The sequence below is a fragment of the Grammomys surdaster genome, unplaced genomic scaffold, assembly GCF_004785775.1.
Source record: "Grammomys surdaster isolate TR1022 unplaced genomic scaffold, NIH_TR_1.0 125271, whole genome shotgun sequence".
NCBI classification, from domain to species: Eukaryota; Metazoa; Chordata; class Mammalia; order Rodentia; family Muridae; genus Grammomys; species Grammomys surdaster.
Window position 1 is genome coordinate 10,868 of NW_021620153.1, and position 27,770 is coordinate 38,637.

At 41.9% G+C, this 27,770-nt stretch overlaps 1 pseudogene; it reads left to right on the forward strand.

Annotated features, from left to right (window-relative positions):
- The first annotated feature begins 3,002 nt into the window (after positions 1 to 3,002).
- Positions 3,003 to 27,770, forward strand: LOC114637303 (annotated as a pseudogene).

Below are 27,770 nucleotides of genomic sequence, written 5' to 3' on the forward strand. Positions count from 1 at the left end.
AATTAAATTTCAAATGTTTCCTAAGGTGGAATGTATGGGAAAACAGGAAAGCCACATAATGCCTTTCTTCCCAACTACAGAATAGAACACAGTAACAAAAACATGAACACAAAACTGAAGCACTCACGGAAAATCCAGCAGCACTCTGAAGTAATCTTCTACTAGATGTCCAGCAGTTGTGAAAAGGATGAAACCACAGTCCTTCCTCATGTTGCCCTCAAGATTTTCATTGTGATTTATTCTCCAAAAGCAACTGGCTTCAGGAAAACTGCACAAGATGAAAGAAAGTCTCAGCAGCAGGAAGAAAACAATCAAAGTGTATACCTTTTCCATGTCTGCCATTCAGTAAGCCTGAATGGAGGTTACATGTGCAATCCCACGGACACAGTCCAATCATTTAGTCATGTACACATGTGTGTCTGTTTTTATTACCATTTCCCACGTGAGAGGCAACTCAAATTGGCTATGAGTTCTGTCTATTTAATATCACAACAAACTCCCCCAGGTTTTTTCTTCTGACTCTGTCCAACTATCCTTAGAGGAATACAGAACAATTGGCCCAAGTGCTTTGCATTTGAAGTGAATGTAAATCAAAAGATGGAAAACATGTTTTTAAGATTATCCATTCTTGCCTTAGAGTAGTGATTTCATTTATGTTTATGGCACAGATGTTCTGGGGATATTTGGTCCCAGGCCAGTGTCAGAAAGCCATTTGAAATCTCATATGTGGATTTCATCATGGGATCCAAAGTAAGAAATGAGGTTTTAAAAATCATACATATCCTTTCCACTCAGAGGCAATGTAAACACATGGCACATTATGTCTTCATCATCCGTTATTAGCAGAAGTAACTTCACATACTAACCTTTCAGTTTTCAACAAAGTATTCTGTGTAGTTACACTATTCCACACTAGCCACACTTACAGATTCTACCTAAACTTAATGCAATTTTGTAATCCAAATAACCAATCATAAATAAAATTCAGAAATTAATCTAATCATCCTTGGTCTAGTAACTTCTAGTCTGTGCATCAATAATAATGCAGATACTAAACTTTATTCATATATGACTTCTAAAATATTACATACATTTCTTTTTGTCACCTTCTGAGGATAAAGATCTTGTAATGGAATACATATCACTCTGAACCCATTTCCACTTTGGCCTTGGAAGCAGGTAGGCTAAATTTAGACCTTTTTTACTTCCTTGTTTTCTCCAAATTTACCCCCAGTCTCACACCCAGATTCATAGCAGACCACATACTGCAGCCTCTCCACCTCCTTATCAGCCATCCATCTCCAGTCTTTCCTTTCAAACCTCCTTCCCAAAGCTCTTCTCTATTCCCGTCCCAGAATCTAGCAGGCACTACCTGGGAACATAGTTAAGCTGGTAGCTTAACTGTAGACCTTCATTTTTCCTTTCCTTTCCTTTAAATCTGTTCTCCCAGAATTGAAGCAGACTACCTTCTACAGCCTCCCCATCCTCTCCAATCCCAACTTCAGTGGATCCCAAAGATTTTTTCCTCAAAATTCCTTTTCTCCCAACTCATCCCTTTATTTCAGACCCCAACTCCAGTAGGCATTTTCTGGGAAACAAGACAGCCAAGTCTAAGAGATAAGTGAGTAGGCCATTGTGATGGTTTGAATATGCTTGTCCCAGGGAGTGGCACTATTAGGAGGTGTGGCCTTGTTGGAGTAGTTGTGTCACTGTGGGTGTAGGCTTAAGAACCTCCCTCATCCTAGCTGCCTAGAAGTCTGTCTTCCACTAGCTGCCTTCAGATGGAATTGTAGAACTCTCATCTCCTCCTGTACCATGCCTGCCTAGATTCTTCCATGTTCCTGCATTGATTATACTAGACTGAACCTCTGAACCTGTAAGCCAGTCCCAATTAAATGTTGTCTTTTATAAGACTTGCCTTGGTCATGGTGTCTGTTCATAGCAGTAAAACCCTAACTAAGACAGTCAGCAAAGCAGGTCAGTGAGCTTTAGGACTTCATTCTGTCTTCTCACCTCCATATCTAATCCCCAAGTCTCATCACTATCTATGTTGCAGACTATCTACCACAACCTCAACTTCTGTGTCCTCATTGATGGGGACTAAGCAGATCCTAATAGAAGACCTTGCTTTTCTTCTACTTGTAGAACCCTTTTTGTCCCCCCTTCTCCCAGTCTAAGCCCATCCATATTCTTAAGTGTTAGTTCCCATACCTAGAAACACATTTTACCAGGAAAACCTTAGTGGTCTCACCCAGCAAGATCCTATAAGAATTTCCTACAAGTTAGCACACAACCAACACACTCACCTAAAATGCATAAACAGCAACAGAAACCAAGGAACAAAACACCCACTCAACAAAGAAAAGATCAAATATCAGCACCTAGAACTTTACTCTTTCAAAACTTAGATTCCCAGACACCATTGTAAAAACACAATCAAAAGCAACTCCACTAGAGCCAAACAACCTTACCATAGTAGGCACAGAGAATTGCAACATACCTGAAGAACAAGACAAAGACAATGAAAATCCTTTATAAATATTACAGTTACTTTAAAAGAAAATGAATAAATAATTCCTTTAATGAAAGGAATCTATGAAAACACAAACAAACAGTGGGAAAACACACATAAAACAGTTCAAGACATGAACATAGACGTAGAATCAGTAAAGAAAACACAAACTGTGGGAAATCTAGAAATAAGAAATTTAGGAACTCCAATAGAACCATATAGAAAAGATTCTCCAACAGAATAAAAGAGATGGAAGGAAGAGCCACAGGCATGGAAGGCATGATAGAAGTAATAGACACTTCAATCAAAACAAATGTTAAATCTAAAAAAAAAAAAAACTAGGTTAAAAAATATCAAGAAAATCTAGATATAGAGAGAATATCTTCGGTATTGTATGAATACAGGAATTGTCAATTTTAAAACCTATGCCTATGGCTTAGTAAGTAAATAGAGGTGGGACATCTTGGAGAGGGAAAAGGATTCTGGGATAATGTCAGGCAGGAGATTCGACAGGAATATTGATGAGACCAAGCCATGGTACCTGAACACAGGTAACCAGCCACATGGCAGAATGTGGTCTAGAATAAATGGGATATTTTAGTTATATCTAGTCAGAGAAGAGCCTAGCTATATGGCCAAGGTATTTGTAAATATATTTTGAGTCTGAGACTTACTTCTGGGAGCACGGGACTAGGAGAAAGAACCAGGAACTAACTCCAACATCTAGGACCCCATGAAAAGACTAAATCTAAGAATAGGAATAGAGGAAAAAGAAACCCAGGTCAAAAGCATGAAAATATTTTAAACAAAATTAGAGAAGAAAGTGTAACTAACATAAAGAAAGAGATGCCTATCAAAGTACAAGAATCATACAGACCTCCAAATGCTCTGACACAGAAAAGAAATTTCTTTCAGAAGAGAATCAAAAAGTATACAGAACAACAACAAAAAGATATTAAAAGCTGCAAGTGAAAAGACCAAGTAACATACAGAGGTAGACTGTATAGACTTCTACCTAAATTCTCCAGGGGATATTCTAAATACCAGAAGATTCTGGAAATATGTTGTATAGAATCCAAGAGTCCACAAAAGCCAGCCAAGACTATTATACTCAGCAAGACTTTTAATCACCACAGATGAAAAAAATAAGAAATTCCATATAAAAACCAAAGTTAAATAATATCTATCTACAAATCCAGTTCTACAGAAAGCAGTAGAAGGATAATGCCAACCTAGTGAAGTTAAGCACACACACAAAAAAAAAACACAGGGAATAAATAGTCTTACATCACCAAATCAAAAGAGAAACAAACAGAGTGGGAGTTGGGGGAGAGAGAAACAGGAATCTACAAATAGTACTAATGGATATCTCTCTGTCAATAGTACAAACTAACAGAATGGATACAAAAACAGGTTCCAACCTTTGGCTACATGCAATAAACACACCTTCATGTCAAGGTGACCTCATCTCCTAGTAAAAGGGTGGGAAAAGATATTCCAAGAAAGGGAACCTGAGAAGCAAGTCATTTTACTATCTGAGAATATAGACTTCAAATCAAAGCTAATCAAAGCTAATAGAGTTAAGGAAAAACACTACATACTTATCAAAGGAATAATCCATAAAAAGAGCATTGTAATTCTTAACATCTATGCACCAAAGACAAGGGTACACAACTTCATTTAAAAAAAAACATTATTATAACTTAAGTAACGTAATGATCCTCACACATTGAGAGTGGGAGCTTTCAATACCCCAACCTCACCATTATATTGTATTATTATTCATAATAGCCAGAAAATGGAAACAACTGAGAAGTCCCTCAACTGAAGAATGGATAAAGAAAATGTGGTATACCTACACAATGGATTACTATGCAGCTATTAAAAACCAAGACATCATAAATTTTGTAGGCAACAGGGTGGAACTTGAGAATATAATCCTAAATGAGGTAACTCAGAGCCAGAAAGACATATATGGCATATACTCACTTATAAGTGGACGTTAGCCATAAAGTGCAGGATAATCATGCTACAATTCATAAACCCAAAGAAAATGAGTAATAAGCAGATTCCAAGGAAGGATGTGTGACTCTTACTCCAAAGGAGAAATTAATAGTTATTAAAGATAGATGGGGATAGGGGACTGGGTAGAAGTGTGAGTGAGAAGGGGAAAAGGAATGGTGATCAGGTGGGGGGGGGTACAGGAGAGGGATGGAAATGAGAATGGAAATTAGTGGAGGGGTACCAGCTAGAGACTTGGTCTGTGGGAGGATACATTGAGTGTATGGGAGTAACAAGACTGAAGTAGCCACCTCCTGTAGCTAGACAGGACTTCCAGAGGAGGGTGGGGGACGTCAATTCACTCCAAAATTCTTCAACCCAAAATTTGTGTTGCTTTCAAGATATTCCGGGATAAAAATGAAGCAGAGACGGAGGAACAGCCAACCAATGACTCCCCCAACTTAAGACCCATCACATGTGAGATAGCCAGCCTCTGACACTATCAATGATACTTTGCTATGTTTGCAGACAGGGATATAGCTGTCTCCTGAGACACTTCATCCAGCAGTGGATTGAGGCAGATGCAGAGACCCACAGCCAAATAGCAGGTAGAACTCAGGGAGTCTTGTGGAAAAGAGGAGGGATAGAATTCAGCAAGCCAGAGTGGTCAAGGACACAAGAAGACCTACAGAGTCAACTTACCTGGGCCATCAAGGCAGAAGGAGCCAAAAGGGTCAGGCCTCTCTGAGGCAGGATAAGTATAGGAGTCAAAAGTAAAGGGAGGGACTAGGCTTGACAAGCCTCCAGTGCCAATACCTGTTGCTATGGCAACAGTGTGGGAACAAATCTCACACATGTATGTGGCACATGTATGGTGTCACAATTTATAAACATGCAAAATTAAACGTCCCTAGATGGGGAACTATGAAATTTGAGGCGGTCAGGTTATGCTGGGTCTTGGTGAGGTCTACAAGTTGGGCCTAGGTATCCCAGTAAGAAGGCTCCTCTCGATCTTCCCGAAGGCCTAAGAGAACTGAGGAAAAAAAACAACAGCCATCCACCGACTCAGGGTTCACATTCACAGTATCTAGAAGGAAGGAGCAGTTCCACACAGGCTTCAAGTGATAGTGAAGGCAGAGCCCTGTTTTATCCCTACACAACCCAGGACCAACTCCAGAGTGACAATACTGAGCAGCTAATAGAACTACCAATACTTCCATTCTTGCTGAGTGGAATCAGAGGACTGGCATCAGCTCATAGAAAGGCAGCAGCAGCAGCTAGGTAGGTGAAAGTAGTATGTGAAATGGTTGGGGTCAGCTCTGCTGTGTAGAAAGTGTAAGGGGCCCAGGCACCTGGGAACACAGGAATCAAGATCAGCCCCCATTAGGTCATAAGGGATTTGGTGTCCCTATTAGTTTTCTCTTGGCCATTTTAGTGTTGGCTTTGGCAAACTCTAGGCTCAGGGTCTGTGGGTTCTCAGGATTCAATACCATTCAATATATTTTGGGCTGCTTCTGCTCCTGTTGAGCTGTCAAAGATCACAAAAAAAAAAAAAAAAAAGGCTACCTTGAGGGAAGATTGATCAGAGGCCCTTCGTAGCCTTTGAATGGCTGAAAGAGCAGGAAGAATTCTCTAGGTTTAATATCCACACAGATAGGCCATTGACAGTGTCTGAATCTCCCCTTCCTCCTCCAGCATCAGAACTGCCCCTATATTCTCATGTATGAATAAGAACATATTTCCAATGTGTTAATATTAACATGTCACTTACATATTCTTCTGTTTTCTATCTACTGTTAATATCTGTATTCCAGATTGATTAGGAAAGGTATCTTTTAAATTTGGACTTCACTGACTTTTAACACTTGTTCTATGTCTAAGACATTATAATAAAATGAGTTTTCCTTGCTGGTTCAAAAGACTGAATTCTTATGCTGTTTGTGGCTAGTTCTCTGTTTCTGAAGGCCTGCTAAGCATAAGTGGTTCTCTGTGCTGTTCATGGTGTGCTTTCCTTACTAACATCTTGTCTGGTTTCATTACCTACCACTGACTATGGGGTATTGAAGTTTCCCAGCACCACTATAGATTATTTTTTACTGCAATTCCACCCAGAGTTGCTTCATATTTCTGGAAATTGTTTTGTAAAATCTTTCCATATTAATCAGATTGCCTTCTAGTGAATGAGCCATTTGTTTCTGGTTAAAAATTGTCTCTGTCCTTACCAACCTAAGACAGAAGTGCATTGCTTTTGATAATGCATATTCCATGATGGGTAAGGAAAGAATTCTTGTCAGAATGACCTAAGACAGGCCCAGTCTTATTAATGAAATAAAAAAAGGGGAAGGTAGAGAGCTTTTGGGGCTGCATAGCAAGCATCTGATGGGCCAAGGACAAAAAAGTGGGCTTCAGGCAGGAATCTGACATTAGGCTAGAACAAAGAAGTAATTTCAGATAGGAATCTAAATTTTAGGCTAGAAACAAGGAAGTAGGCTTCAGAAATGAAAATGACTTTGGGCTAGGATGGGGAAGTTGGCTCAGATATTTTGGTCATCCTGATAAGCCCTTAGAAACAGTGATCATGAACTGACCTTAATACTTGCATGTAACTAAAATGGTATAAAAGCAAAAAGGAGGAAGGGAGCAGGATGGGGGGTTCTAGGGATGAGAAATGGGGAAAGGGGATGACATCTGAAATGTAAATAAATAAAATATCCAATAAAACAAAAAACAAGGTCTAAAAAATGCCTAATTATAGACAGCCTAGAATTTAAAAATTATGCAGAAAGTGAAAAATAGTCTCTGTTTTATATTTAGATAATTTTTCTATTTCCTACAATAATTGTGACCAATGCTCTTCATTTTTGCTGTCCATACACACGGCATATCTACTTGTGAGTTTTGGGGTTTGTTTCATTTTGTGTTGTTTTTATTTTCCTCCACACCTCTCCTCCTGCCTGGATCTACCTCTTTCCTGTCTCTCATTAGAAAATACATAAGCTTATAAGGGATAATAATAAAAAAAAAAGAAAACAATAATTCATCTGAATAAGATAAAACACACAGAAGCAAAAGAACTTTTGAAAAGGCATAAGATACAAATACAGACACAGAGACCCACTTGTTTGTACACTTAGAAATCCTATAAAAAGTTTATACTGGAAATCAGAATATATACCCAAAAAAGCCTGTAATGTAGTAACATAAAAAGAGACTATAGGGGTGTGTGTGTGTGTGTGTGTGTGTGTGTGTGTGTGTGTGTGTTTGCGTGAGTGCACATGCATGTGTGTACATATTCTTTGTTGGCCATGTCCTGCTGTGCACATAGACTACCCTTAAGAGTAGTTTTGCCATGGGACTCCATTTGAAAAAACTAAATTTTTATTGGGGTTTAGAGGATGTGCTGACTTCTCCTTTCAGCTCTAGAACCCCATCTGGTACAGACCCACTTCAGGCCCTGTGCATGCTGCCTCAATCTCTGTGAGTTCAAATACTTTTGATGTAGAAGCCTGGTTTCTTTGGTGTTCTCCATCCCCTCTGTCTTTTACACTATTTCTGCCTCCCCTCTTTAATCAGGGTTCCCTGAGCCCTGATGGGAGATATTTGATAGAGACATCTATTTTAGAGCTAAGTATTCCATGGTCTCTCACTCTCTGTGTATTATCTGGCTGTGATCTGCTGTATTTCTGTTTCAGGAGGAAGCTATTCTGGTGATAGCTGAGAAAGGCACTGATCTATGAGAATAGCAAAATATTATTAGGAGTCTTTCTATTGATATTGTTTGACATTTTAAGAAAAGTTGTGCTGGTTTTACCCTCTGTCTCTGGACTATATAGTTTCAGGGATTCTTGGTCATGCAAGCAGTGTTGGGTATAGGTTCTATCTTCTGGGGTGTATCTTCAGTCAAATCAGAGATTAGTTGTTTACTCCCTTAGGCTTCATGCTACCATCACCCTAGCATATCTTGCAGGCAGGACTCCATTGTAGATCAAAGGTTTGTAACTGGGTTGGAGTTTACATTTCTCCTTTAGTAGAGTGCACAGTATCTCCCTGTGTATAAGATGCTAGTACATAGGTGTGAAGGCTATGTGTAGACACCAGCTCCTCTTTTCCGAGACACATCCTGGATTGTTTTGGGTTTTCTATGAGACCCCTTTTGCCAACAACTCAATTATATTTAACACATTTATCTGGTACTGGAAGCTTCATTTGGTGACTACCCCTCATGTGACCCTCAATTATAGTTGTCTCTCTCCAAATACCTTCACTTGTCTTGCTCTTCCCTACTCCTCTGCATTTTAACCTCCAGTTTCAGGAATCCTGATTCCATCCAAACCTATTAATTCTATTTTCCATTCATGAGGATAACTAAGTCTCATACTCAGTATCCATTCTCTGTGATTACACAGATTGCAGATGGTTATCATCGACTTAACTACCGATAGCCACATATAAGGTAATACATAGCATACTTTTCTTTCTGTATCTGGAATACTTCATTCAAGATGATTGCTTTCCTTTTTTAAAATGGTTAATGGTTTTATTTATTTATATCCAAAATGTGGGCCCCTCCTGATTCTCCCTCCCTCTATTTCCTCGTCCCCTTCACCTCTAATAGTGTGCCTCCCCTGGGGAGGCATCCCTGTCCCTTGGGCATAAAGTCTCTACAGGGTTAGGCTCATCCTTTCCCACTGACGCCAGACAAGGTAGTCCTCTGCTACATATGTGCAGGGGAGCTCAGACCAGCCCATGTATGCTGTTTGGTTGGGTGGCTTAGTCTCTACCAGCTCCCAGGGGTCCAGGTTAGGTGACATGGTTGGTCTTCTTATGAGGGTTGCCGTCCCCTACAGTTCCTTTCCCTAACTCTTAAATAGGGGTCACAAACCTCAACACAATGCTTAGCTGTGGGTATCTGCATCTGTCTCAGTCAGCTGCTGGTAGAGACTCTTAGAGGACAACTCCTGTCTACAAGCACAACATGGCATCAGTAATAGTGTCATGGTTTAGTGCCTACCCATGGGATGGATCCCAAGTCAGACATGTCACTGGCAAGTCATTTGTTCAGTCTCTGCTCCATTTTTATCCCTGTGTTTCTTTTAGACAGGAATAATTTTGTGTTAAAATTTTTGAATGTGAGTTAGTGTCTCCATTCCACCACTAGGGGCTCTGTATCACTTCTAGAGGTGGTCATTACAGGTTCCATCTCCCCACTGTTGGGCATTTTGGCTAAGGTCATCCACATTGAGTCCTGGGAACCTCCCCCATACCAAGTCTCTGAAACTTTATAGAGGTCCCCCTGACACCTCACCCCTTGGCAGCTACATATTCCCATTAATTCTCCTGCCATCTGTGCTTCTCTTCTGTCTCCCCCAATACCTGATTCTGCCCCCCATTTCCCCTCCCACTAACCTCTCCCACCAGGTCCTTCCTTCCCTCTGCATTCCAAGATTATTTTGTTCACCCTTCTAAGTAGGACTGAAGCATCTTTACTTGGGCCTTCCTTCTTGTTTAACTTGTTAGGGTCTGTGGGGTATGTCCTGAGTATTCTGTACTTTTTGGCAAATATCCACTTATCAATGAGTAGATACCATGCATGTCCTTTTGAGTCTGGGTTACCTCACTCAGAATGATATTTTCTAATTCCATCAATTTGCCTGAAAAATTCATGATGTCCTCGTTTTTAATAGCTAAATAGTATTCCAGTCTATAAATGAACCACATTTTATGGAACCATTTATCAGTTGAAGGACATCTGGATTACTTCCAGCTCTCGGCTATTACAAATAACATTGTTATGAACATAGTGGAGCACGTGTCCTTGGAGAATGGTGGTATCTTTTGGGTACGTACACAGGAGTGGTATAGCTGGGTCTTCAGGTTGAGAAAATGTTCTTAGAAAATTTCCAAATTTCTAAGAAACTGCCAGATTAATTTCCAGAGTGGTTGCACAAGTTTGCCCTTCAAAAAGTAATGGAGGAATGTTCCCCTGGCTCCACATCCTCCCCAGCATGTGGTGTCACTTGAGTTTTTGATGTTAGCCATTCTGATTGGTGTAAGGTGGAATCTCAGTGTCATTTTGATTTAAAGAAATGTTAAACATTTCTTTAACTGCATCTCAGCCATTCAAGATTCCTCAGTAGAGAATTCTTTGTTTAGCACTGTAGCCCATTTTTTAATTCAGTTATTTGGGTTTTTTTTTTTGTCTAACTTCTTGAATTCTTTGTATATTTTGGATATTACCTCCTTCCATCAAATGTAGGGTTAGTGGAATTCTTTTCCCAATCTGTAGGTTGCCAATTCATCCTGTTTACAATGCCCTTTGCCTTACAGAAGCTTTTCAGTTTAAGGAGGTCCCATTTATCATTTGTTGATCTTAGAGCCTGAGCATTGGTGTTCTGTTCAGGAAATTTTCCCCTGTGCCAATGTGTTCTTTTAGATTCAGTATATTTGGTTTTATGTTGAGGTCCTTGATCAATTTGGACTTGAGCTTTATGCAGGGTGATAAATATGGATCAATTTGCATTCTTCTACATGCAGACATCCAGTTAGACCAACACTATTTGTTGAAGATGCTTTCTTTTTTCCACTGTATGGTTTTTGCCTTTTTTGTCAAAGATCACGTGTTCATAGGTGTGTGGATTTGTTTCTGGGCCTTCAATTCTATTCCACTGATCACCCTGTATGTCCATGAATCAATTCATTCTATGAGTGTTAAGAATTGTGTTATAACTTTTATGGGAATTGCATTGAATCTGTAGATTGCTTTTGGTAAGATTCCATGTTTACTATGTTAATCCTACTGATCCATGAGCAAAGGAGATTTTTCAATCTTCTGAGGTTCCTTCCATTTCTTTCTTCAGGAACTTGAAGTTCTTGACATACAGATCTTTCACTCACTTGGTTAGAGTTACTCCAAGATATTTTATATTATTTGTGGTTATTGTGAAAGGCATTGTTTCCCTAATTTCTTTCTTAGCCCTTTTATCACCTGTATAAAAGAAGGCTACTGATTTGATTGAGTTAATTTTATGACTAGCCACTTTGCTGAAGTTGTTTATCAGCTGTAGTAGTTCTCTGGTACAACTTTGGGGGTGCCTTAGGTGTATCGTCATATTATCCACAAAAAGTGGTACCTTGACTTCTTCCATTCCAATTTTTATCTCCTTGGTCTGCTTTTATTGTCTTACTGCTCTACCTGAAACTTCAAGTACTATATTGAATAGATAAGGAGAGAGTAGGCAGCCTCATTCTGTCCCTGATTTTAGTAGGATTGCTTCATTTTTCTTTTCATTTATTTGATGTTGGCTATTGGTATGATGTATATTGCTTTTCATTATTTTTAGGTATGTGCCTTGAATTCCTTATCTAACATTTTTAGCATGAGAAGTCTTGAGTTTTGTCCGAGGCTTTTCCAGTATTGAATGGGTTGATCATGTGACTTTTTTCCTTTGAGTTTGTTTACATAGTGGATTACATTAACGGATTTTTATATAATGAACCATCTCTGCATCCCTTGGTCTACAAAATGGTGATGAATGATATTTTTTATGTATTCTTGGATTCGATTCATAAGAATTATATTAAATTCTTGGGGTCAATATTCATAAGTGAAGGTGGTCTGAAATTCTCTTTCTTAGTTGGATCTTTGTGTGGTTTAGTTATCAGAGTAACTGTGGCCTCATGAAATGAATTAGGTAGTATTCCTTCAGTTTATATTTTATGGCCATTACTGGAGAAGGTACCATGAGTTTCTGAAAAGAAGAAATATTCTTTCATTTTCAGTGAAATATTTTGTAAATATCTGTTAATTCCATTTGGTTCATAACTTCTCTTAGTTTCACTGTGTCTCTGTTTAGTTTCTGTTTCCATGACCTGTCCATTGGTGAGAGTGGAGTGTTGAAATCTTTCACTATTATTGTGTGGGGTTCAATATGTTTTGTGCTTTAGTAGAGTATGTTTTATGCCTGTGGGTGCACTTGCATTTCGGGCATAAATTTTCAGAATTGAGACTTTATCTTGGTGGATTTTTCCTTTGATGACTATGAAGGGTCTTTCCCCATCTCTTTGGTTACTTTTGGTTGAAAGTCTATTTTATTAGATATTAGAATGTCTACTCCAGCTTGTTTCCTGGTACTATTTGTTTGAAAAACATTCTCCAGCCTTTTACTCTAAAGTAGTATCTATCTTTGTTGCTGAGCTGTGTTTCTTGTGTGCAGCAGACTGATGGATACTTTTTAATGTATCCAATCTGTTAGCCTGTGTCTTTTTATTGGGGAATTGAGTCCATTGATGCTAAGAGATACTAAAGCCCAATGATTGTCAGTTCCTGTTATTTTGTTGTTGGAAGTGGTATTATGTGTATGTGATTCTCTTCTTTTGGATTTGTTATGAGATGATTAATTTTTTGTGTTTTTATAGGTGTTAGAGTTTTCCTTCTAGTATCCTCTGTAGGGCTGAATTAGTAGAGAGATAGTGTTTAAATTTGGTTTTCTCATGGAATAGCTTGGTTTCTCCATCTATGTCAATTGGGAGTTTTGTTGAATACAGCAGCCTGGGATGGTATTTGTGTTCTCTTAGGGTCTGCATGACATCTGTCCAGGATCTTCTGGCTTTTAGAGTCTTTGTTGAGAAGTCAAGATATAATTATGATAGGTCTGCCTTTATAATGTTACTTGACCTTTTTCCCTTGCAACTTTTATTATTCATTCTTTGTTCTGTGTATTTAGTGTTTTGATTATTTTGTGACTGGAGAATATTCTTTTCTGGTCCAATCTATTTGGTGTTCTGTAGGCTTCTTGTGTGTTTATGGTCATCTCTTTCTTTAGGTTAAAGATGTTTTTCATCTATGATTTTGTTGAAGATGTTTTCTTTCCCTTTGAATTGGGAATCTTCACTCTCTTCTATTTTTATTTTTCTTAGGTTTGGTCTTTCCATTGTGTTCTGAATTTTCTGGATGTTTTGGGTTAGGAGCTTTTTGCACTTTGTATTTTCTCTGACTATTGTGTCTTTTATGTATCTTCTATTCCTGAGATTCTCTCTTCCATATCTTATATTCTGTTGGTGATGCTTGCATCTGTTACTCCTGATCTCTTTCCTAGGTTTTCTATCTCCAAGGTTGCTTCCGTTCATGATTATTTTACTCTTTATATTTCCATTTTTAGGTCGTGGATGGTTTTGTTGAATTCCTTCACCTGTTTGATTGTGTTTTCCTGTATTTCTTTAAGAAACTTACATGTTTCCTCTTTAAGTGCCTCTGTCTGTTTACCTGTGTTCTCCTGTATTTCTTTAAGGTAGTTATTTATGTCCTCCTTAAAGTCCTCTATCATCTTCATTAGTTGGGATTTTATGTCAGAATCTTGCTTTTCAGGAGTATTAGGGTATCCAGGCCTTGCTGTGGTGGGACAACTGGGTTCTGATAGTGCCAAGTGGCATTGGTTTCTGTTGCTTTTGTTCTTGCACTTACCTCTAGCCATCTTGTTATCTCTCATGTTAAGTGGTCTTCCTGTCTCTGAATGGAGCCTCTCTCTCTTTGTAGGAAGGTGGGGCTCTGTGAGGTGGGTTAGACCAGACCTTCTGGCAGTCATATAGTGCTGTCTTTGGTTGGGGTGGGCCTCCTGTGACCCTGTCTATGGCAGATCTCCTGTAACCCTAGTTATGGCAGACCTCTTGGGAGTCATGCTGTCTCTGGGTATGGGAGGTAGGGCTAGAATGCCAGATCTGCCCTGGGCAGAAGTTAAGTCTGGAAGGAAGATTTATCTCTGGCAGGGAGGAAAGGTCCTGTCCACTGGGCTCTGTGGGGGCCAGGTATTGTGGGGGTTAGAGGGTATCTCACCTGTGAGCCTGGTTATTACAGACCTCCTGAGAGTCAAGCTTTCTCTGGGTGTGGGGAGGAGGGCTGGAGCCATGATCTGCCCAAGGGTTAGGTTGAGGACCAGAAGAAAAGAAATCACTCTTAAATCAGGGGAATAAGATCAACTTGAATTCAGTTTTCATGTAATTTAGGGAGAACCTTTGTATCTTTAAGGAGCAGGCCCTTAAACAGGACCAACTCCATTTTGTAATAGGAAACTTGTAGAGATTAGTCTGGTACTTGTAAAGACAAGTCTGGAAGTAAAAGTTGTGCTGTGATAACCAGCTGTGATGAGGTCAGAGCCCGGCAATAACAGACACAAGTGGTTATCTGCTGTGTACGTCAGCAATAAGGCTAAATCGAACATAAAAAGAGGAGCCCATCCAGAGCACTTCAGTCATACTTGTAGCCATGACTGGACAATGTGATCCTCTGGACAAAGCCTCCTCAACACCCAGTCATCAAAGAGTTAACTGAGAGACCTATGCCTCCAACTTCATGGCCAAGCTCCGACTTCAAACCGAGAGACCAATGCCTCCAGCTTCTTCGTGGTCAAGCACCCTGTGAGGTCAAATTAGAAATTCAACTATGCAGCCTGACCCCACCTTCCCGGACTCATGTAACCCAAAACCATCAAAAGGACTCAGGTTGTATAATCCATGAATGATGTGTTTATAGCAAAAAAAATGCTTATTTCTTTGGTAATTTGCAATTTATTATTTGTGTTCATTGTGCATATTGTTAGAGGCAATGCATAGGAAATGTGGCAATATCTTGTTGTAGCAATAGCCTTAGCATTTGTGTTTGTGATTGCTTGCTGTGCATCATTAAAAAGTAACTGAATTCCAAAATCTCTGTCTCTCTGGTGTACTCTCTCCTCCCTCTCATAGAGCTGAAAATCTCACAGTCAAATCCAGTATATGATCCCTGAGTGGAGCAGGACCTGTCACTCCTCTCCCCTCAAGGGATTCTAACCCCTTATCAATAGCCTGCTCATAATAGATAAGAGTCCCTGCTCTAGACAGTATCTCTATCCATCTAGGCAACAGGTCTGTGATTTGCCTTTGTGTGTATGTGCTTTTCAGCTTTTAGTATCAATGTAAATTTGGCTTCGTATAATGAGCTTTCTAGCATTCTTTACCTACTTGTGTTACGCAGTATCTCAGCATGTGGAGATCTTTTGGGGCTGCTTGGCAGGAATCTGACATTGGCCAAGGACAAGTAAGTAAGTTCAGGGAGGAATCTAATTTTAGGCTAAAACATAGAAGTAATTTCAGTCAGGAATCCAAGTCTTAGGCTAGAACAAAGAAGTAGGCCTCAGGCATGAATATGACTGTGGGCTAGGACAAGGAAGTAGGCTCAGATATTTTTGACATCCCAATGAGCTCTTAGAAACAGCGATCATGAGAGTGATCACAGGAGTGATCGCAGGACTTTGTTTATTGCCCTGCCTGTTCCTTGACTATTTGCAGCTATAATATTGCTGGTTCCTCAACCTAGAACTGACCTAAATACTTGCATGTAATTAAAATGATTTAAAAGAAATTTGGGAAAAACTAAACCCCCTCAGCTTTCAGCCTCAAAACTGGCTGGGGTCATGCTGAAATATTGTCTAATCAACTTTTTTTTTTCTTTTTAATCCTCACTCCTGCTCTGGAGAACCTTTTGACTAACTGAGCTGGCTTGGTCATCAGTGTGACATTCATGTACCATTTTTGTAAAGGTCTTGGAGAATTTAGTTCTGAATCTTTCCAGTCCGAGAATATTTTTAGTGGAAAACTGTTTCTAGCTCAATCTATAGACTTGCTTAAGATCAATTCTATTTTTGTAAAACAAAAGCTTTATTTCCTCCTTTGTTTCCAAGAACTCATTCCATTAGTCCATATATTTCCAATGTATTTGTCTTTTCAAACAACTCCATACAATAAAACGTAGATTGCTGACATCTATTGTACTGTTTTAGCTTCTGATTTACGGTCCTCACTAGTACCTGACTCTTCCATGTAGTATGTCTTGTATACTATGTGGAACTAAATTCTGGGTGTAAATCTTCCAACATGCTTTTAAAAGTCAAAAATATCTGATATTTCTTTTGCTATAAGATTTCTCTAAAGTCTCCTTTTAAAGACATTTTTCTTTTTATTTTATTATTTTTTCTTTTATTGGATATTTTATTTGTTACATTTCAAATGTTATCCCCTTTCCCAGTTTCCCCTCTAGAAACCCCCTGTCCCATGCCTTCTCCTCCTGCTTCTATGAGTGTGCTCCTACCCATTCACTCCCTCCTCCCCACCTCCCATTCCTCTACACTTGGGCATTGAGCCCAAGGGCCTCTCTCACAGGACCAAGGGCCTCTCCTCTCACTGATGGCTGACAAAGCCATCCTCTGCCACACATGGGGCTGGAGCCATGGGTCCCTCCATGTGTTTCTCTTTGGTTGGTGATTAGTCCCTGGGAGCTCTGAGGGGTCTGGTAAGTTGATATTGTTGTTCTTCCTATGGGGTTGCAAACCCCTTCAGCTTCTCCAGTCTTTTCTCTAACTCCTCCATTGGGGACCTCATGTTCAGTGCAGTGGTTGGCTGAGAGCATCTGTCTCTGTATTTCCCAGACTCTGGCAGAGCCTCTCAGGAGACAGCTATACCAGGCTCCTGGCAGCAAGCACTTCTTGGCATTAGCAATAGTGTCTGGGTTTTGTGACTATATATGGGATGAATGTCCAGGTAGGGGCAGTCTCTGGATGGCCTTTCCTTCAGTCTCTGCTCCACACTTTGTCTCCATATCTCCTTCCATGTGTATTGCTCTCCCTTCTAAGAAGTACTGAAGCACCCACACTTTCATCTTCCTTCTTCTTGAGCTTCATGTGGTCTGTGAATTTTATCTTGGGTATTTCAAGCATTTGGCTAATATACACTTATCAGTGAGTGCATACCATGTGTGTTCTTTTGTGATTGAGTTGCCTCACTCAGAACAATATTTTCTAGCTCCATCCATTTGCCTAAGAATTTCATGAATTCGTTGTTTTTAATAGCTGAGTAGTACTCCATTGTGTAAATGTACCACATTTTCTGTATCCATTCCTCTGTTGAAGGACATCTGGGTTCTTTCCAGCTTCTGGCTATTATAAATAAAGCTGCTATGAACATAGTGGAGCATGTGTCCTAGTTATATGTTGGAGCATCTTTTGGGTATATCCCCAGGAGTGATATAGCTGGGTCCTCGGATAGTACTATGTCCAATTTTCTGAGGAACTGCCAGAATGATTTCTCTCAAGGCTTTACTCTTGCATTTTTCCTACCCCAATTCTCTCTTATAACAATTATCTATCTCAATTCCTGCCTTATCTTTACTTATATTGAAGCTCTTTGGAAGGACATCGCATTCTCTCCTTCAAGGCCCTGTTCTGTTAGCCTCTTGATAGTACATAACTGTTCCTTATGAATGCTCTTCCATATCAAGACTAGGTACTGATTTCAAGACACTTTCTCTGACAAACTTCTCAAAGGATGATTATGTGCCTTCCTCCTTTCCTGTCCCAACCACTGCCACTTTATTATTATAACAGTCACTTAGAGCAAGTCACTTTAGAACAAGAAATGAGAAGCTAATGCCTAGCTTTACAGAATTAACAGAGATTGGCTGACTCCTTACAAACAGAGACAATCAGTCAGTCATAAATTGAGTCTCACCAGTATCTACCATCTTACTAACTCTTACTTCATTAAAGACTACATTAGTTGGCCCTGTATGTTTATAAAGTCCCCATTACAGACTATTTTAGCAAGCATGTGCATTCATTTGCTGAGCTAAAAATGAAGTTTCTTTTTGTAGCATTTCTGCTCATTTACAAAGCTGTGGTCCCCCAGAAACTGTGAGGGAATATACAAAGATAGTGATGTTATTTTCATACCTGCTTATAAAACATCCATTCTGCAGTCTATGGATCAAGGAGACATTCTGATGTCCTTGCTGTATGTTTAAGAATTGTTAATCATTGTTTCTTAGCTAACACAGACTATAAATCCTCCAGTATATCTGGACAAGAAACACTGAAACATCTGAAATGACTCAACATTGTAAATGACAATAAGAAATTTTGAGACATTAGAAATGGCGGAATCAATGTTAGGTACCATTTGAGAAAAGAGGATTCTTTTTGGTGGTTTGAATGAGAAAATTTCCCCATAGTCTATTGAATACATGGTTTCCAGTTGGTAGCACTGTTTGAGGATGTTTAGAAGGTGTGGCCTAGCTATAGAAAACATGTCCCTGGGGAAAGGGCTTTGAGAGCCTCAACCTTAATCCAATTCTGAGTTTGCAGTTTCCTAGTTGCATTTTATGATGTGAGCTATTAGCATTTCTCCCTGCCATGAAGCCCAAATAAACCCTGCCTCCTGTTGTAGCCTTGGTATTGAAAAGAATAAACCTCTTGCTGTTGCATCATGATTGGTGTGTCGTGAGTCACTGGGTGGCCTTGAGTGAGGGTCTCCCCTTCCAGGAGTCTTTCATTTGGGGGCTCATCCAGGATTTTCGACCACCCTAATCTCCAAGAACCCACTTAGAGGTAGGATTTCACTTGTTTCGTTCTGTTCTGTCACTGTGTGCCCGTCCATTTGTCTGGCTGTTCAGTTTCTAAAAAGTACACTTTCGGTTTGCAGCCGTGTTCATTTCATGAGGAAACTAAAGGAGTGATAGGCAGACATGCTGAGGGATCACCAGCTGTAGCCCTGGGAGATGTCCTAGGAGGCCAGGGACCCCAGGGATGCCTGAGTGACTCCCATCCGGAGGCTGGGGAGGATATGGTGGTCCTGGTAGAGTGGAGGACCTCGGTAAATTTCCGACCGTCTGTTTTTCTGGAGTAGTGTTGGCACTCACGATTGAGACGGGTCTTTATTAGTCTCTTTGTGTGTTTGTTCTGTCTGTGTTTCATGCTACTTGTGAGGAAGGGACAGACCGTGACAACTCCCTTGAGTTTGACTCTAGACCACTGGACCTAAATAAGTACTAGGGCTCATAATTTGTCAGTTGAGGTTAAGAAGGGACCGTGGCAGACTTACTGTGCTTCTGAGTGGCCAATGTTTGAGGTAGGATGGCCACCAGAAGGCACTTTTGACCTGACTATCATTCTTGAAGTTAAAGCTGTTGTTTTTCAGGAAGGACCAGGGTCTCACCCTGACCAGCAACCCTACATCACTGTTTGGCAAGACCTGGTCCAGGATCCCCTGCTGCGGGTAAAACCATGGATTCGGAAACAAAAGCCAGGCTCCTGAGTCCTGGCTCTCTGAGAATTGAAATGTAAACTGAAACCAACACCTGCACCCGAGTGTAAGCTCTCAGTCCTTCCGGTTCCTCCTAAGATTTACCCCATATCGAAGAGCCTCGCAAATGGCCAAATCTTCCTCCTCCCTACCAACAACCTCCTCAGGCACCCCCCCACAATGGAGCCCCAGCCCCAGCCCCAGCCCCAGCCCCAGCCCCAGCCCCAGCCCCAGCCCCAGCCCCAGCCCCAGCCCCAGCCCCGGCCTGGCTCTGGCTCCCCCGGGTATGGAGATGGGAGGGCTAGCCTCAGGGACCCGAAGCAGAAGAGGAATGAATCCTGAGGGACTGGACTCAACTGCAGCATTGCCGCTGTGTACCTTTGGGCCCCTGGTGGACCCACCGGCTCTTCAACCCTTGCAATATTGGCCTTTTTCCTCTGCTGTTCTTATATAATTGGAAAACTCTTCTTTTTCAGACAATCCAGCTAGCCTGACGGGTCTGGTAGAATCATTAATGTTTTCTCACCAGCTCACTTGGGATGATTGTCAGCAGCTCTTACAGGTTCTCTTCACTACTGAGGAGAAGGAGAGAATCCTGCTGGAAGCCCATAAAAATGTTCCTGGCACGAACGGGCAACCTACACAGCTCCCTAATGAAATAGACGCTGGATTCCTCCTCAACAGACCAGACTGGAATTGCAATCCTGCTGAAGGTAGGGAGAGTCTACTGCTGGGCTCTAGTAGCGGGTCTCCGAGGGGCAGCCAGATGCTCCACTAATTTGGTCAAGGTAAGAGAAGTACTACAGGGACCCAATGAGCCACCATCTGTGTTTCTTGAGCAATTAATGGAAGCTTATAGACGCTGTACTCCTTTTGACCCAACTTCTGAGGGCCAGCAGGCAGCAGTGGCTATGGCCTTTATAGGACAGTCAGCACCTGATATTAGAAAGAAGTTACAATGTATAGAAGGATTACAGGATTATACCCTGCGGGATTTAGTCAAGGAGGCAAAGAGAAAGTCAAGGAGAAAGTGTACCATAAGAGGGAAACTGAGGAAGAGAAGCAAGAAAGGGAGAAGAGAGAGAGGGGAGAGAAGACAGGCGAGATCGCAGGCAGGAAAAGAACCAGACTAGGATTTTGGCCACAGTGGTAGGAGAGAAGGACAGAGATAGGACAGGACTTAGACAGACAACCTGGGCAATAGAGGACCCAAGCTGGGCGGAGGAAGAGAGATGCAGCAACTTCTTCTGGAAAAGGATCAATGTGCCTACTGTAAAGAGAAAGGGCATTGGGCCCGAGACTGTCCAAAGAAAAAGAGCAGGACCCCTACAGTTCTGGCCCTTGAAGAGGATGACTAGAGGGGACGGGGCTCAGTCCCTCTCCCCGAGCCTAGGGTAACCCTGAATGTGGAGGGGACCCTGATGGATTTTCTGGTCGACACAGGAGCAGAGTATTCTGTACTAAAACAGCCATTAGGGAAATTAAAGAATAAAAAGACTACAGTTATGAAGCAACTGGACAAAAACAATATCCTTGGACTACATCACAAACTGTTGACTTAGGAAAAGGACAAGTGTCCCATTCCTTCCTAGTTATCCCTGAATGCCCTATGCCTTTGTTGAGAAGAGACTTATTGACAAAATTGAGGGCACAGATTAAGTTTGCTCAGGAGGGGCCAGAGGTAACCTGGGAAACCCCCACTTCTATGATATTGGCCTTAAAACTAGAAGAAGAATACTGGCTTCATGAGCTTCAAAAGCAGCAAGAAGCTCCAGATATTAATGAATGGCTAGCGGAATTTCCAAAAGCTTGAGTTGAAACTGGAGGTATGGGGATGGCAGAAAGAGTTCCCCCTACCGTAGTAGGACTAAAAGTCAGTGCCTCTCCTACTGGGGTATGACAATACCTGAGGAGCTGTGAAGCAAGGGAAAAAATTGGGCCTCATATCCAAAGACTGTTACAACAAGGCATTCTAGTTCCCTGCCAGTCACCATGGAACACCCACCCTGCTGCCAGTAAAGAAGCATGGCACCAACGATTATAGACCATTACAAGACTTGAGAGAAGTTAATAAGAGAGTCCAGGACATCCACACAACTGTGCCAAACACCTACAACCTTCTTAGTTCGCTTCCACTGGACAGAAATTGGTATACTGTTTTGGATTTAAAAGATGCTTTCTTCTGTTTAAAACTACACCCTTGCAGCCAGCCTATTTTTGCTTTTGAATGGAGGGACCCTGATACTGGATTAACAGGTCGAGTGACCTGGACCAGGTTACCTCAGGGGTTTACGAATTCCCCCACCCTCTTTAATGAAGCTCTTCATCAGGATCTAGCCTCCTTCAGAGCTAAAAATCCTCAGATAACTTTGTTGCAGTATGTGGATGACCTACTTTTGGTAGCATTTACTAAGCCTAAGTGCCTCCAAGGAACCAAGAGACTGCTGGCAGAAGTGGGTGAGTTGGGGTATCGAGCTTCTGCTAAAAAATCTCAGTTGTGCAAGACTGAGGTCACTTATCTGAGATATACCCTGAAAGATGGAAAACAGTGGCTGATGGAAGCCAGGAAAAAGACTGTTACCCAGATACCTGTCTCAGCCACTCCTCGCCAGGTGAGAGAATTTCTGGATACTGCTGGCTTTTGTAGGCTATGGATTCTAGGGTTTGCCATGTTAGCAGCCTCTCTATATCCCCTCACAAAGGAGGGAGGAGAGTGTACTTGGACCCCCAAACACCAGAAAGCCTTTGAGGACATCAAAAGGGCCCTGCTAATGGCACCAGCATTAGCCCTACCAGACTTGACCAAGCCCTTTACTCTATACGTAAATGAGAGGGCAGGGGTCACCTGGGGAGTCCTGACCCAAACCTTGGGACTATGGAAAATACCAGTGGCATATTTATCCAAAAAAGTAGACCCAGTGGCCAGTGGATGACCCACCTGCCTAAAAGCCATTGCTGCTATGGCCTTACTTGTCAAAGATGCTGATAAACTGACTCTGGGGCAACAGATAACTGTTGTGGCACCTCACTCTCTTGAGAGCATTATCCAGTAGTCCCCTGACCGATGGATACTAATATTTGCATGATGCAGTATCAGAGCCTGTTGTTGACTGAAAGAGTGATCTCTACACCCCTGACCATTCTGAATCCTGCCACCTTGCTGCCTGAGATTGATGACTCTTCTCCCGTCCATCACTGCATTGACATCCTGGCAGAAGAAACAGGTACTCGGAGTGACCTGAAGAACCAGCCCTGGTCAGGAAGTCCAAACTGGCACACAGATGGCAACAGCTTCGTGGTTGAAGGTAAGCGAATGGCGGGAGCTGCGGTGGTAGATGGAAAGCAAGTAATCTGGGCTAGGAGCCTGCCAGAAGGTACTACTGCCCAAAGAGCAGAACTTATCACTCTGATGCAAGCCCTGCAAATGGCAGAAGGGAAGCCCATCAATATCTACACAGACAGCCAATATGCTTTTGCCACAGCTCATATACATGGTGCAATTTATAGACAAAGGGGGCTGCTGACATCTGCAGGCAAGGACATTAAAAATAAAGAAGAAATACTGAGCCTCCTCGAGGCCATCCATCTGCCAAAGAAAGTGGATATCATCCACTGCCCTGGGCACCAGAGGGCTCAGGACACTGCTGCAAAGGGAAACCAGATGGATGACATGGCTGCCAAGAAAGCTGCCCAGGAAGCAATGATTCTAGCAGTTAAGGGTTCCAGAGACTACTTTGACACTTGAGATACCAGTTTCAGATACACCACCAACAACTATCAAGTGATGGACAAATTGGGCTTTCACTCTGAAACCCCTTATGGGTTAATAAAAAACAAAGATGGTAAATTAATCCTCCCACAAGAAGAAGGTAAAAAAAAAAAAGTCAGTAATCTGCACTATCTGACCCATCTGGGAGCCAAAAAGTTAAAAGATGTGGTAAGATCCTCTGAATATTATGTTATAGGACTCTCTGATTTGGTGGAAGCTGTAAAAAACTGTAAAGCTTGTGCCTTACCTAATGCAAGACCTTCCATGTATACCATGGGATAGAGACTGAAGGGCGACCGCCATGGAGCTTACTGGGAGGTGGACTTCACAGAAGTCAAACTGGCAAAACATGGAAATAAATATCTTTTAGTTTTTATAGACACCTTTTCAGGATGGGTCGAAGCCTTCCACACTAAGAATGAAACTGCCAATGTGGTGGCTAAGAAGATCCTAGAAGAGATCTCTCCAAGGTTTGGAATACCCAAGGTAATTGGGTCTGATAATGAACCTGACTTTATTGCCCAGGTGAGTCAGGGACTGGCCACACAGCTGGGGATTAACTGGAAATTACATTATGCTTATAGACCCCAGAGCTCAGGACAGGTAGAGAGGATGAATAGAACCATTAAGGAGACCTTAACCAAATTAGCGTTGGAGATCAGTGGTAATGACTGGACAGCCCTCCTTCCCTTTGCCTTGTTCCAAGTTCGGTACACTCCAGGACGATTTAAGCTTACACCCTTTGAGATCTTGTGTGGGGGCCACCACCACTTACTAAGGTGGGTGGAGTGTATGATCCTGATGCTGTTCTTTCTAAATCCTTGTTCACCCGCATGAAAGCGCTTGAGGTGGTCTGACACAAGGTCTGGGAACAGCTGAAAGGGGACTACGAGTATGCCACACCAGTTTCAAGTGGGAGACACATTCCTGGTTTGATGTCACCGAGCTGGTAACCTTGAGCCAGGCTGGAAAGGACCCTACCTGGTACTCCTAACCACCCCCACAGCTGTTAAGGTTGAAGGCATCTCTGCTGGATCTATGCCTCCCATGTGAAGCAAGCACTGGAATCCTCCAAAGATGAAGATGAATAGGAACTGGAAAAGACTGCTGATCCTCTTAAGTTGTGCCTACGTCACAGGTGCCCTTCAGTTGACGGGGAATATCCCCCATACACCCCCAAAACTGACTTGGCAAGTTTCTTTGCAGACTGGGGAGGCAGTATGGTCTACCTCCAAAGTAGCCCTACCGTACACATGGTGGCCTACCCTTACTCCTGACTTCTGTCAATTGGTAGCAGGATTAGACTCCTGGGATATTCCTGATATGAATCCCCAGAAGATGCCCCTGAAAGTCCCTAAGAGATAGTCACCCGGAGGCAAGCTTGGGTGTGGTAGTCCAGAAGCAAGGTGTTATTTAGGGAAACAAGATTTTTATGTTTGCCCCCGAGATGGCCGAGATTGAGCTACGGCCCTACATTGTGTGTACATAGGAAGCCTATACTGCTCCACTTGGGGATGTGAAACTACAGGAGAGGCCTATTTGAAACCCAATTCTTCTTGGGACTGGATCATAGCACATAAAAACTATACCTCCCCAGCGAGGTGCTCAGAAAAAAAACACAGGGGTCTGTGGCACCAGCCCTACATGATTGCCCCTAAACATTACCTTTACTGACCAAGGATGAACTAAAAATACATCAAAGTGGCTGGAAGGAAGGACGTGGGGCCTTTGGTGGTATTTCCCAGATAGATTATTTAAGTCTGATTTGGTTGCCGCCTTTATAATTCAGTTAAAAATAGAGAGTCCTCCTGCTCAACCCATAGGTCCCAACAAAGTGTTATCTGAACAGAGACCCCTTGCCCCGGCCACTCCTGTTGCACCTCCAAAGCCATCAGAGAATAGTCCCCTTACTGAACATCCCCTGAGGTTATCCCTAATCTCAACTCCACCTTTCCCAAGCACTGGACAAATGTTCCTAAATCTGATTCAAGGGGCTTTTATGGTGTTAAACGGGTCCAGACTTAATATGACAGAGTCTTCTTGGCTTTGCCTCTCCTCAGGACCCCATTATTATGAAGGTGTTGTGGTGACTGGGACCTTTAACAATACTGAGAGCGCCAGCGCTGGCAGCGGTACCGAGCTCGGGCATAGGCCTGGGGGATTAAAGGAATACTCAGACTCTGGTCATCCGTTGTGAGAGAATGCCAATGCCTTTACTGAGCAGGTTCAATATATACACCAAGCCAGGGAGGGAAAAATACAAACTCAGGAAAAAACAGGAACTCAACTTGGGGGCAATAGGATGTCAAGTATAAATTCCCTTCCTGGGGCACCATGTATTAGTCAGGATGTGAAAAAGCAGGAACTCAACTGGGGGGCAATAGGATGTCAAGAGTAAATTCCCTTCCTGGGGCACCATGCCTTAGTCAGAATGTTTTGATCCTAGAGGAACCGCAGAATGTTACTTAGTAGACAGCAGCTTACGGAAAGGCTCAGCCAGGGCAAAGCAGCCCTTCAGGGTCCAACACAATACTACCAGCCATAATGCCTGTGTCTGGAACAACAAAAATAAGCTGACCCTAACTGAGGTCTCAGGACAAGGGACCTGTCTAGGAACCCCACCAGCTGCTTATAAACATCTATGTAATGAGACTCTTAAGAGCCCAAAGACCTCTGTTAATGGATACTTAGTGCCTGAAATTGATAAATGGTGGGCTTGTGGCTCAGGATTAACCCCTTGTATATCCACCTCTGTCTTTGATGAAACCAAGGACTATTGTATACTTGTACAACTGGTCCCATGGGTTTATTATCACCCGCTAATACCCTTGAAAATGAGTTCGAAATGCACCCAAGATGCTTCCTCAGAGAGCCCATCTCTCTGACCTTGGCTGTTTTACTGGGATTTGGTGTAGCCGCAGGTGTAGGAACAGGCACAGCGGCACTAGTGCAGACCCCTCATTATTTCCATGAGCTGAGAGCTGCCATAGATGTGGACCTAAGGGCCTTAGAACAATCAGTGTCAAAGCTTGAGAAGTCATTAGCCTCCCTTTCAGAAGTGGTCCTTCAAAATAGGAGGGGATTAGACTTACTGTTTTTAAAAGAAGGTGGATTATGTGCTGCTCTTAGAGAAGAATGTTGTTTTTATGTAGACCATTTAGGGGTGATTAAAGATTCAATGAACAAGCTTAGCGAGAGGTTACATCAAAGACAGAAAGACAGGGAGGCACAACAGAGCTGGTTTGAAAGTTGGTTTAACCAATCCCCATGAATGACTGCTCTGATATCCTCCCTCACAGGACCCCTTTTGATTCTACTTTTGCTCCTGACTATAGGCCCATGTGTGTTAACTAGATTAACTATCCTTATTAGAGAAAGGATAAGTGCTGTTCAGATTCTAATGCTACGCCAACAGTATCAAGCTTTATCAAGCCAAGAAAATGAAGATTATGATGATACTGAAGTTTAGTTCTGTGATTAGAACTAATTTACTAGAAGGAGTAGAGAATGAAAATAATAAACCTTTTTTGAGACCCCTAGCATATAGAGGCTGAAACCAGGCCATCTGTGCTCCAGGAACTTAGTCGACCACAAAAGGGAGGAACCAAGAATGCGGGTCATGTGGTTCATAGGCTCTGGGCTCTGGGTTCCAGGAACTGGCTGACCATAAAGAAAATACCAGTCATCTTAGCTGTTCCAAGGACTGGCTGGCCACATGATAGATGATTAAACAAGATTAAATTCTTGAAAAAAAAAATAAGTATACAGGGTGTGTTTCCCACATGATCAAATGGGCTGGGGACCTTCCACTGTTTTTATGATACTGTCTGCTGATGTTTTTATGATTCCCCCTCACCCTCTTGGTTTGTACCCCCCTAGTTTGTGGGTTTTTCCTTAAATACCCTTCTCCCTCTGTCCTCGAGGTCAACACTCCTCTTGTGAGTCTTGACCTCAACTGGCTGAAATCCCAAAATAAAGTCTTTTGCAGTTTGCAGTAAATTCGGTCTCTTGTGAGTTTCTGGGTGGCTGTAATCTCCTGTGACTTGAGTGAAGGTCCCCTCCTCGGGGGTCTTTCACTAGCCACTGAGTTTTTTATCTTAGCCATTCTAAGGGGTGTGAGGTGGAATCTCAGGGGTGTTTTGATTTGGATTTCCCTGATGACTAAGGACATTGAACATTTCTTTAATTGAGAAATCTCTGTTTAGCTCTGTACCCCATTTTTAAATTGGGTTATTTGGGGTTGGTGCCTAACTTCTTAAGTTCTTTGTATATTTTTATTATTAGCCCTCTGTCAGATGTAGGGTTGGTGAAGATCATTTCCCAATCTGTAAGCTGTCACTTTGTCCTAATGACAGTGTCCTTTGACTTACAGAAGCTTCAGCATAG